The following is a 14,422-nucleotide window of genomic DNA, read 5'->3' as shown; positions in this document are numbered from 1 at the left end:
CATTCATTTCATTCATTTCATTCATTTCATTCATTTCATTCATTTCATTCATTTCATTCATTTCATTCATTTCATTCATTTCATTCATTTCATTCATTTCATTCATTTCATTCATTTCATTCATTTCATTCATTTCATTCATTTCATTCATTTCATTCATTTCATTCATTTCATTCATTTCATTCATTTCATTCATTTCATTCATTTCATTCATTTCATTCATTTCATTCATTTCATTCATTTCATTCATTTCATTCATTTCATTCATTTCATTCATTTCATTCATTTCATTCATTTCATTCATTTCATTCATTTCATTCATTTCATTCATTTCATTCATTTCATTCATTTCATTCATTTCATTCATTTCATTCATTTCATTCATTTCATTCATTTCATTCATTTCATTCATTTCATTCATTTCATTCATTTCATTCATTTCATTCATTTCATTCATTTCATTCATTTCATTTATTTCATTCATTTCATTCATTTCATTCATTTCATTCATTTCGTTCATTTCATTCATTTCGTTCATTTCATTCATTTCGTTCATTTCATTCATTTCATTCATTTCGTTCATTTCATTCATTTCATTCATTTCATTCATTTCATTCATTTCATTCATTTCATTCATTTCATTCATTTCATTCATTTCATTCATTTCATTCATTTCATTCATTTCATTCATTTCATTCATTTCATTCATTTCATTCATTTCATTCATTTCATTCATTTCATTCATTTCATTCATTTCATTCATTTCATTCATTTCATTCATTTCATTCATTTCATTCATTTCATTCATTTCATTCATTTCATTCATTTCATTCATTTCATTCATTTCATTCATTTCATTCATTTCATTCATTTCATTCATTTCATTCATTTCATTCATTTCATTCATTTCATTCATTTCATTCATTTCATTCATTTCATTCATTTCATTCATTTCATTCATTTCATTCATTTCATTCATTTCATTCATTTCATTCATTTCATTCATTTCATTCATTTCATTCATTTCATTCATTTCATTCATTTCATTCATTTCATTCATTTCATTCATTTCATTCATTTCATTCATTTCATTCATTTCATTCATTTCATTCATTTCATTCATTTCATTCATTTCATTCATTTCATTCATTTCATTCATTTCATTCATTTCATTCATTTCATTCATTTCATTCATTTCATTCATTTCATTCATTTCATTCATTTCATTCATTTCATTCATTTCATTCATTTCATTCATTTCATTCATTTCATTCATTTCATTCATTTCATTCATTTCATTCATTTCATTCATTTCATTCATTTCATTCATTTCATTCATTTCATTCATTTCATTCATTTCATTCATTTCATTCATTTCATTCATTTCATTCATTTCATTCATTTCATTCATTTCATTCATTTCATTCATTTCATTCATTTCATTCATTTCATTCATTTCATTCATTTCATTCATTTCATTCATTTCATTCATTTCATTCATTTCATTCATTTCATTCATTTCATTCATTTCATTCATTTCATTCATTTCATTCATTTCATTCATTTCATTCATTTCATTCATTTCATTCATTTCATTCATTTCATTCATTTCATTCATTTCATTCATTTCATTCATTTCATTCATTTCATTCATTTCATTCATTTCATTCATTTCATTCATTTCATTCATTTCATTCATTTCATTCATTTCATTCATTTCATTCATTTCATTCATTTCATTCATTTCATTCATTTCATTCATTTCATTCATTTCATTCATTTCATTCATTTCATTCATTTCATTCATTTCATTCATTTCATTCATTTCATTCATTTCATTCATTTCATTCATTTCATTCATTTCATTCATTTCATTCATTTCATTCATTTCATTCATTTCATTCATTTCATTCATTTCATTCATTTCATTCATTTCATTCATTTCATTCATTTCATTCATTTCATTCATTTCATTCATTTCATTCATTTCATTCATTTCATTCATTTCATTCATTTCATTCATTTCATTCATTTCATTCATTTCATTCATTTCATTCATTTCATTCATTTCATTCATTTCATTCATTTCATTCATTTCATTCATTTCATTCATTTCATTCATTTCATTCATTTCATTCATTTCATTCATTTCATTCATTTCATTCATTTCATTCATTTCATTCATTTCATTCATTTCATTCATTTCATTCATTTCATTCATTTCATTCATTTCATTCATTTCATTCATTTCATTCATTTCATTCATTTCATTCATTTCATTCATTTCATTCATTTCATTCATTTCATTCATTTCATTCATTTCATTCATTTCATTCATTTCATTCATTTCATTCATTTCATTCATTTCATTCATTTCATTCATTTCATTCATTTCATTCATTTCATTCATTTCATTCATTTCATTCATTTCATTCATTTCATTCATTTCATTCATTTCATTCATTTCATTCATTTCATTCATTTCATTCATTTCATTCATTTCATTCATTTCATTCATTTCATTCATTTCATTCATTTCATTCATTTCATTCATTTCATTCATTTCATTCATTTCATTCATTTCATTCATTTCATTCATTTCATTCATTTCATTCATTTCATTCATTTCATTCATTTCATTCATTTCATTCATTTCATTCATTTCATTCATTTCATTCATTTCATTCATTTCATTCACTTCATTCATTTCATTCACTTCATTCATTTCATTCATTTCATTCATTTCATTCATTTCATTCATTTCATTCATTTCATTCATTTCATTCATTTCATTCATTTCATTCATTTCATTCATTTCATTCATTTCATTCATTTCATTCATTTCATTCATTTCATTCATTTCATTCATTTCATTCATTTCATTCATTTCATTCATTTCATTCATTTCATTCATTTCATTCATTTCATTCATTTCATTCATTTCATTCATTTCATTCATTTCATTCATTTCATTCATTTCATTCATTTCATTCATTTCATTCATTTCATTCATTTCATTCATTTCATTCATTTCATTAATTTCATTAATTTCATTAATTTCATTAATTTCATTAATTTCATTAATTTCATTCATTTCATTCATTTCATTCATTTCATTCATTTCATTCATTTCATTCATTTCATTCATTTCATTCATTTCATTCATTTCATTCATTTCATTCATTTCATTCATTTCATTCATTTCATTCATTTCATTCATTTCATTCATTTCATTCATTTAATTAATTTCATTAATTTAATTAATTTCATTAATTTAATTAATTTCATTAATTTAATTAATTTCATTCATTTCATTAATTTCATTCATTTCACTAATTTCATTAATTTCATTAATTTCATTAATTTCATTAATTTCATTAATTTCATTAATTTCATTAATTTCATTAATTTCATTAATTTCATTAATTTCATTAACTTCATTAATTTCATTAACTTCATTAATTTCATTAATTTCATTAATTTCATTAATTTCATTAATTTCATTAATTTCATTAATTTCATTAATTTCATTCATTTCATTCATTTCATTCATTTCATTAATTTCATTAATTTCATTAATTTCATTAATTTCATTAATTTCATTAATTTCATTAATTTCATTAATTTCATTAATTTCATTAATTTCATTAATTTCATTAATTTCATTAATTTCATTAATTTCATTAATTTCATTAATTTCATTAATTTCATTAATTTCATTAATTTCATTAATTTCATTAATTTCATTAATTTCATTAATTTCATTAATTTCATTAATTTCATTAATTTCATTAATTTCATTAATTTCATTAATTTCATTAATTTCAATAATTTCATTAATTTCAATAATTTCATTAATTTCATTAATTTCATTAATTTCATTAATTTCATTAATTTCATTAATTTCATTAATTTCATTAATTTCATTAACTTCATTAACTTCATTAATTTCATTAATTTCATTAATTTCATTAATTTCATTAATTTCATTAATTTCATTAATTTCATTAATTTCATTAATTTCATTAATTTCATTAATTTCATTAATTTCATTAATTTCATTAATTTCATTAATTTCATTAATTTCATTAATTTCATTAATTTCATTAATTTCATTAATTTCATTAATTTCATTAATTTCATTAATTTCATTAATTTCATTAATTTCATTAATTTCATTCATTTAATTCATTTCATTCATTTAATTCATTTCATTCATTTCATTCATTTCATTCATTTCATTCATATCATTCATTTCATTCATTTCATTCATTTCATTCATTTCATTCATTTCATTCATTTCATTCATTTCATTCATTTCATTCATTTCATTCATTTCATTCATTTCATTCATTTCATTCATTTCATTCATTTCATTCATTTCAATCATTTCAATCATTTCATTCATTTCATTCATTTCATTCATTTCATTAATTTCATTAATTTTAATGTAGAATACATTTAAGGTTTCAATATAGGGGTCCCGTTTCAAAATATCGGCTGCGGCGCCGCGTCAGATTTTGAACGTTAATAACTTTTATCATACTAAACAGAATGATTTGATTTTTAGGCCAATTTGTTGCAAATATGTTCCTCTATGCTGTTTTAAAATTTGAAGTATGTATAACATGCACTAATAACAAAAAAATGTGTTTTGAAAAATCTTTCGAAAACGACTCGGAAAAGTGAAAATTTTCAGCCCATCCCGCACAGAGCCGTCACTTTGGTAGACCAACCGAACAATAAAATAATGAAAAGTTTATATATAGGTCCACTACATGTTTGTTTCTATGGTTATTCGCATTGGGTTGCTTGACGAGAGCAGTTGGTGGGGGAAAGACGGCATATTCCTTTGGTTAGGCCATTAGAAGCCGGACGGAAAGGAAAGGCTCATGCACGGCACGAGAACGAGCGAGAAAGCGATAGTAGTGCATATTAGCGCGATTATATAAATATCTGTCGGTCGGTTTTTCTCATCATTCGTATTCGTTCAAGCACTAGCAAGCAGCCAGTCCACCGAAGGAAAGCAGTTGGCGATGACGACGGCGGAAAAAGTGCCCCAGCTACTGGTGACTCATCGCAACCCGATCAGGAACTGTCGCCCTGCAAGAATTTCGCCCCAACTAAAGGGCAACAGAGTAGGCTACCGTTCCAGCGTCTGGGTCGTGAGATTGTACAGGACTGCAAAATCGAGCTACGCTTACAAAGCTCAGTCGTAATGATGCCCCGAGAAGCCAACGATGCATACTTGGTCGGTTTGTTCGAGGATGCAAAATAGTGCTTTCTGGCACACCGTGTCCGCGGGGAGTGCGTCTGAATTATGCTCCCGCAATAAAACAATAAACGGTTCTTTACAGAACCAATTAATTGTGTTGTAATAAGAGTTAAACTGAAATTTACATTTTATGGTGTATAACAAATAATTTTCAGAAAGCTATATAAAAAATACGATGTGTGGAAAGAAAGAAAGAGAATTTAAATTTATCCTCTCTTGCTCGTTTTCGTGCACTGCTTTTCCGTTCCTTTCTGCTGCTACTACCATCATAACTAAAACGAATGTGCGTGTTCCCCCACAATCTCGGCCAGTGTTGCCACAATTGCATGTCGCTATTACAATTTGAATTATTTTATTGATCCTCTCTAGTATTGATAAAATATAGAACGTGCAAAGTACACTAGTCGCATGCTTTTATTCGAACTTTTTGGCAGCCTCCGTTGATTAACTGCATAAATCGATTTGTTTGTGCAGCTCCTTGCTAGTAGCAAACTAAATAGCCTTTATCAGCGCTAACAAATAAAACAAAAGAATTTAAATTTGTGAAAATCTTCTCCTTCCTTCTTTTCAAATCTGCAACATTCTTTGAAAATATTGTTGGAATGTTGTTATTGAAAAACTGAACATGCAAGTTTGCTAGCACTGGCCACTAGATTGAAGGCGATGGAAAGACAGAATATTCGTTTTGGTTATGCTAGTATTGGTAGCCGAACGGAAAGGAAAGGCACAGGAATGGCACGAAAACGAGCGGGAGAGCGATAGTAGTGCTTTCTCGTGTTTTCATATATGAATATTGGTCGGTCGGTTTTTCTCATCATTCGTATTCGTTCAAGCACTAGCAAGCAGCCAGTCCACCGGAGGAAAGCAGTTGGCGATGATGACGGTCCGCAAAAGTGCCCAGCTACTGGTGGCCCATCGCAACCAACTACCGATCAGGAACTGCCGCCGTGCTAGTATTTCGCCCCAACTAAAGGGCAACGGAGCAACTAATCCGCTGGCTAACATTCCAGCGTCTGGTTCGTAAGGTTGTGTATTACTTCAAAGTCGAGCTACGCTTACAAAACTCAGCCGTAATGAAGCCAGTGATGCCTACTTGGTCGGTTTGTGGGAGTGGGCGTAAATTACAATAAAAGCAACGGTTCTTTTCAGGACCAATCAATTGTGTTCTAGTGAGAGTTAAACTGAAACTTTCATTTTAAGGTGTGTAGCAAATTTTCAACAAGCAACATAATACGTTGTGTGGAAAGAAGTAGCTTGCACACGGAACAAAAATTTAAATTATCCTCTCGCTCGTTTCGTGCACTGCTTTTCCATTCCTTTCTACTGTTATTATCAGTATTACCAAAACGAATGTGTTGTTGCATGTGTTTAAGAGAAACGTTGAAGTCGCATGCTTCTATTCAAGCTTTTTGGCAGCCCCCGTGAACTAACTGCATTAAATGGTTTTTTTGTGCAGCTCCGTGCTAGTAGCAAACAAAATGGCCCTACTAGTGTCTGATTCGTGAGATTGTGCAGGATTTCAAAGTAGAGCTAAGCTTATAAAGTTCTGCCGTAATGGTACCCGAAGAAGCCAGTCTTGTCGTTTTGTTCGAGGCTACAAAACAGTTCGCCAGGCACGTAACTATCATGCCAAAAATATCCAACGATCCAGCGCATCATCATCAACACCAACGCCGATACCAAAGGTTCTTTTCAGAACCACCATTATTACCATAGAGAATTATTTGAAAATTTCCCATTCAAACGTGATTCTGTTGAATATTATTAGATTTAAATTAACGTCTCGAATTGAAATCACGACGCTCCGGTTATGTGACAGACATTACCCGCCCATCTTGTTTTATTGTGACCACGACTAACGGTTTAATATAGACACCCCATTTCAATATTTCTGAAGGAACAGAAGGTCGAGTTTGGAAAGTTTGTAACTTTCATTGTACTTAACCAAATTACACAATGTTCGCACTAATGATTCAGAAATATGATCAGGAATCTTCTGTTAGATTTGTAAGTATGTATAATTTACATGAATAAAGAAAAATTGATTTTCAGGAATCAATTATTATCTGTTCTTCCATTGGCCAGTACTACGCGACTTCCTCATGCTAACAATTAATTTCATCGTTAGCCATCTCCCTCACCAAGGCCAACAACGCCAACAAAACCGGTCCTTTTCAGGACCACCATCATTTTTGTAAAGAATAATTTGAAATATTCCTCGCCCAAATCACCTTTTGTCCGAAAATTCCAATGAGTATCAAAATATTTAAAGAACGTGTTCCTTATGTATTCTACATCTCTCCGGTTATGTCGCAGACATTACCCACCCATCTTTCATTAATTTCATTCATTTCATTAATTTCATTCATTTCATTAATTTCATTTATTTCATTAATTTCATTAATTTCATTAATTTTTTTCATTTCATTAATTTCATTAATTTCATTAATTTCATTAATTTCATTAATTTCATTAATTTCATTAATTTCATTAATTTCATTAATTTCATTAATTTCATTAATTTCATTAATTTCATTCACTTCATTCATTTCATTCATTTCATTCATTTCATTCATTTCATTCATTTCATTCATTTCATTCATTTCATTCATTTCATTCATTTCATTCATTTCATTCATTTCATTCATTTCATTCATTTCATTCATTTCATTCATTTCATTCATTTCATTCATTTCATTCATTTCATTCATTTCATTCATTTCATTCATTTCATTCATTTCATTCATTTCATTCATTTCATTCATTTCATTCATTTCATTCATTTCATTCATTTCATTCATTTCATTCATTTCATTCATTTCATTCATTTCATTCATTTCATTCATTTCATTCATTTCATTCATTTCATTCATTTCATTCATTTCATTCATTTCATTCATTTCATTCATTTCATTCATTTCATTCATTTCATTCATTTCATTCATTTCATTCATTTCATTCATTTCATTCATTTCATTCATTTCATTCATTTCATTCATTTCATTCATTTCATTCATTTCATTCATTTCATTCATTTCATTCATTTCATTCATTTCATTCATTTCATTCATTTCATTCATTTCATTCATTTCATTCATTTCATTCATTTCATTCATTTCATTCATTTCATTCATTTCATTCATTTCATTCATTTCATTCATTTCATTCATTTCATTCATTTCATTCATTTCATTCATTTCATTCATTTCATTCATTTCATTCATTTCATTCATTTCATTCATTTCATTCATTTCATTCATTTCATTCATTTCATTCATTTCATTCATTTCATTCATTTCATTCATTTCATTCATTTCATTCATTTCATTCATTTCATTCATTTCATTCATTTCATTCATTTCATTCATTTCATTCATTTCATTCATTTCATTCATTTCATTCATTTCATTCATTTCATTCATTTCATTCATTTCATTCATTTCATTCATTTCATTCATTTCATTCATTTCATTCATTTCATTCATTTCATTCATTTCATTCATTTCATTCATTTCATTCATTTCATTCATTTCATTCATTTCATTCATTTCATTCATTTCATTCATTTCATTCATTTCATTCATTTCATTCATTTCATTCATTTCATTCATTTCATTCATTTCATTCATTTCATTCATTTCATTCATTTCATTCATTTCATTCATTTCATTCATTTCATTCATTTCATTCATTTCATTCATTTCATTCATTTCATTCATTTCATTCATTTCATTCATTTCATTCATTTCATTCATTTCATTCATTTCATTCATTTCATTCATTTCATTCATTTCATTCATTTCATTCATTTCATTCATTTCATTCATTTCATTCATTTCATTCATTTCATTCATTTCATTCATTTCATTCATTTCATTCATTTCATTCATTTCATTCATTTCATTCATTTCATTCATTTCATTCATTTCATTCATTTCATTCATTTCATTCATTTCATTCATTTCATTCATTTCATTCATTTCATTCATTTCATTCATTTCATTCATTTCATTCATTTCATTCATTTCATTCATTTCATTCATTTCATTCATTTCATTCATTTCATTCATTTCATTCATTTCATTCATTTCATTCATTTCATTCATTTCATTCATTTCATTCATTTCATTCATTTCATTCATTTCATTCATTTCATTCATTTCATTCATTTCATTCATTTCATTCATTTCATTCATTTCATTCATTTCATTCATTTCATTCATTTCATTCATTTCATTCATTTCATTCATTTCATTCATTTCATTCATTTCATTCATTTCATTCATTTCATTCATTTCATTCATTTCATTCATTTCATTCATTTCATTCATTTCATTCATTTCATTCATTTCATTCATTTCATTCATTTCATTCATTTCATTCATTTCATTCATTTCATTCATTTCATTCATTTCATTCATTTCATTCATTTCATTCATTTCATTCATTTCATTCATTTCATTCATTTCATTCATTTCATTCATTTCATTCATTTCATTCATTTCATTCATTTCATTCATTTCATTCATTTCATTCATTTCATTCATTTCATTCATTTCATTCATTTCATTCATTTCATTCATTTCATTCATTTCATTCATTTCATTCATTTCATTCATTTCATTCATTTCATTCATTTCATTCATTTCATTCATTTCATTCATTTCATTCATTTCATTCATTTCATTCATTTCATTCATTTCATTCATTTCATTCATTTCATTCATTTCATTCATTTCATTCATTTCATTCATTTCATTCATTTCATTCATTTCATTCATTTCATTCATTTCATTCATTTCATTCATTTCATTCATTTCATTCATTTCATTCATTTCATTCATTTCATTCATTTCATTCATTTCATTCATTTCATTCATTTCATTCATTTCATTCATTTCATTCATTTCATTCATTTCATTCATTTCATTCATTTCATTCATTTCATTCATTTCATTCATTTCATTCATTTCATTCATTTCATTCATTTCATTCATTTCATTCATTTCATTCATTTCATTCATTTCATTCATTTCATTCATTTCATTCATTTCATTCATTTCATTCATTTCATTCATTTCATTCATTTCATTCATTTCATTCATTTCATTCATTTCATTCATTTCATTCATTTCATTCATTTCATTCATTTCATTCATTTCATTCATTTCATTCATTTCATTCATTTCATTCATTTCATTCATTTCATTCATTTCATTCATTTCATTAATTTCATTAATTTCATTAATTTCATTAATTTCATTCATTTCATTCATTTCATTCATTTCATTCATTTCATTCATTTCATTCATTTCATTCATTTCATTCATTTCATTCATTTCATTCATTTCATTCATTTCATTCATTTCATTCATTTCATTCATTTCATTCATTTCATTCATTTCATTCATTTCATTCATTTCATTCATTTCATTCATTTCATTCATTTCATTCATTTCATTCATTTCATTCATTTCATTCATTTCATTCATTTCATTCATTTCATTCATTTCATTCATTTCATTCATTTCATTCATTTCATTCATTTCATTCATTTCATTCATTTCATTCATTTCATTCATTTCATTCATTTCATTCATTTCATTCATTTCATTCATTTCATTCATTTCATTCATTTCATTCATTTCATTCATTTCATTCATTTCATTCATTTCATTCATTTCATTCATTTCATTCATTTCATTCATTTCATTCATTTCATTCATTTCATTCATTTCATTCATTTCATTCATTTCATTCATTTCATTCATTTCATTCATTTCATTCATTTCATTCATTTCATTCATTTCATTCATTTCATTCATTTCGTTCATTTCATTCATTTCGTTCATTTCATTCATTTCGTTCATTTCATTCATTTCGTTCATTTCGTTCATTTCATTCATTTCGTTCATTTCATTCATTTCGTTCATTTCATTCATTTCGTTCATTTCATTCATTTCGTTCATTTCATTCATTTCATTCATTTCATTCATTTCATTCATTTCATTCATTTCATTCATTTCATTCATTTCATTCATTTCATTCATTTCATTCATTTCATTCATTTCATTCATTTCATTCATTTCATTCATTTCATTCATTTCATTCATTTCATTCATTTCATTCATTTCATTCATTTCATTCATTTCATTCATTTCATTCATTTCATTAATTTCATTCATTTCATTAATTTCATTCATTTCACTAATTTCATTCATTTCACTAATTTCATTCATTTCACTAATTTCATTCATTTCACTAATTTCATTCATTTCATTAATTTCATTCATTTCATTAATTTCATTAATTTCATTAATTTCATTAATTTCATTAATTTCATTAATTTCATTAATTTAATTAATTTCATTAATTTCATTAATTTCATTAATTTCATTAATTTCATTAATTTCATTAATTTCATTAATTTCATTAATTTCATTAATTTCATTAACTTCATTAATTTCATTAATTTCATTAATTTCATTAATTTCATTAATTTCATTAATTTCATTAATTTCATTAATTTCATTAATTTCATTAATTTCATTAATTTCATTAATTTCATTAATTTCATTAATTTCATTAATTTCATTAATTTCATTAATTTCATTAATTTCATTAATTTCATTAATTTCATTAATTTCATTAATTTCATTAATTTCATTAATTTCATTAATTTCATTAATTTCATTAATTTCATTAATTTCATTAATTTCATTAATTTCATTAATTTCATTAATTTCATTAATTTCATTAATTTCATTAATTTCATTAATTTCATTAATTTCATTAATTTCATTAATTTCATTAATTTCATTAATTTCATTAATTTCATTAATTTCATTAATTTCATTAATTTCATTAATTTCATTAATTTCATTAATTTCATTAATTTCATTAATTTCATTAATTTCATTAATTTCATTAATTTCATTAATTTCATTAATTTCATTAATTTCATTAATTTCATTAATTTCATTAATTTCATTAATTTCATTAATTTCATTAATTTCATTAATTTCATTAATTTCATTAATTTCATTAATTTCATTAATTTCATTAATTTCATTAATTTCATTAATTTCATTAATTTCATTAATTTCATTAATTTCATTAATTTCATTAATTTCATTAATTTCATTAATTTCATTAATTTCATTAATTTCATTAATTCATTAATTTCATTAATTTCATTAATTTCATTAATTTCATTAATTTCATTAATTTCATTAATTTCATTAATTTCATTAATTTCATTAATTTCATTAATTTCATTAATTTCATTAATTTCATTAATTTCATTAATTTCATTAATTTCATTAATTTCATTAATTTCATTAATTTCATTAATTTCATTAATTTCATTAATTTCATTAATTTCATTAATTTCATTAATTTCATTAATTTCATTAATTTCATTAATTTCATTAATTTCATTAATTTCATTAATTTCATTAATTTCATTAATTTCATTAATTTCATTAATTCCATTAATTCCATTAATTCCATTAATTCCATTAATTCCATTAATTCCATTAATTCCATTAATTCCATTAATTCCATTAATTCCATTAATTCCATTAATTCCATTAATTTCATTAATTCCATTAATTTCATTAATTCCATTAATTTCATTAATTCCATTAATTCCATTAATTCCATTAATTCCATTAATTCCATTAATTCCATTAATTCCATTAATTCCATTAATTCCATTAATTCCATTAATTCCATTAATTCCATTAATTCCATTAATTCCATTAATTTCATTAATTTCATTAATTTCATTAATTTCATTAATTTCATTAATTTCATTAATTTCATTAATTTCATTAATTTCATTAATTTCATTAATTTCATTAATTCATTAATTTCATTAATTTCATTAATTTCATTAATTTCATTAATTTCATTAATTTCATTAATTTCATTAATTTCATTAATTTCATTAATTTCATTAATTTCATTAATTTCATTAATTTCATTAATTTCATTAATTTCATTAATTTCATTAATTTCATTAATTTCATTAATTTCAATAATTTCATTAATTTCATTAATTTCATTAATTTCATTAATTTCATTAATTTCATTAATTTCATTAATTTCATTAATTTCATTAATTTCATTAATTTCATTAATTTCATTAATTTCATTAATTTCATTAATTTCATTAATTTCATTAATTTCATTAATTTCATTCATTTCATTAATTTCATTAATTTCATTAATTTCATTCATTTAATTCATTTCATTCATTTAATTCATTTCATTCATTTAATTCATTTCATTCATTTCATTCATTTCATTCATATCATTCATTTCATTCATTTCATTCATTTCATTCATTTCATTCATTTCATTCATTTCATTCATTTCATTCATTTCATTCATTTCATTCATTTCATTCATTTCATTCATTTCATTCATTTCATTCATTTCATTCATTTCATTCATTTCATTCATTTCATTCATTTCATTCATTTCATTCATTTCATTCATTTCATTCATTTCATTCATTTCATTCATTTCATTCATTTCATTCATTTCATTCATTTCATTCATTTCATTCATTTCATTCATTTCATTCATTTCATTCATTTCATTCATTTCATTCATTTCATTCATTTCATTCATTTCATTCATTTCATTCATTTCATTCATTTCATTCATTTCATTCATTTCATTCATTTCATTCATTTCATTCATTTCATTCATTTCATTCATTTCATTCATTTCATTCATTTCATTCATTTCATTCATTTCATTCATTTCATTAATTTCATTAATTTCATTAATTTCATTAATTTCATTAATTTCATTAATTTCATTAATTTCATTAATTTCATTAATTTCATTAATTTCATTAATTTCATTAATTTCATTAATTTCATTAATTTCATTAATTTCATTAATTTCATTAATTTCATTAATTTCATTAATTTCATTAATTTCATTAATTTTTTTCATTTCATTAATTTCATTAATTTCATTAATTTCATTAATTTCATTAATTTCATTAATTTCATTAATTTCATTAATTTCATTAATTTCATTAATTTCATTAATTTCATTAATTTCATTAATTTCATTAATTTCATTAATTTCATTAATTTCATTAATTTCATTAATTTCATTAATTTA

Source organism: Topomyia yanbarensis, unplaced genomic scaffold (assembly GCF_030247195.1).
Source record: "Topomyia yanbarensis strain Yona2022 unplaced genomic scaffold, ASM3024719v1 HiC_scaffold_398, whole genome shotgun sequence".
NCBI lineage: Eukaryota > Metazoa > Arthropoda > Insecta > Diptera > Culicidae > Topomyia > Topomyia yanbarensis.
Note: the sequence above shows the minus strand (reverse complement) of the source record.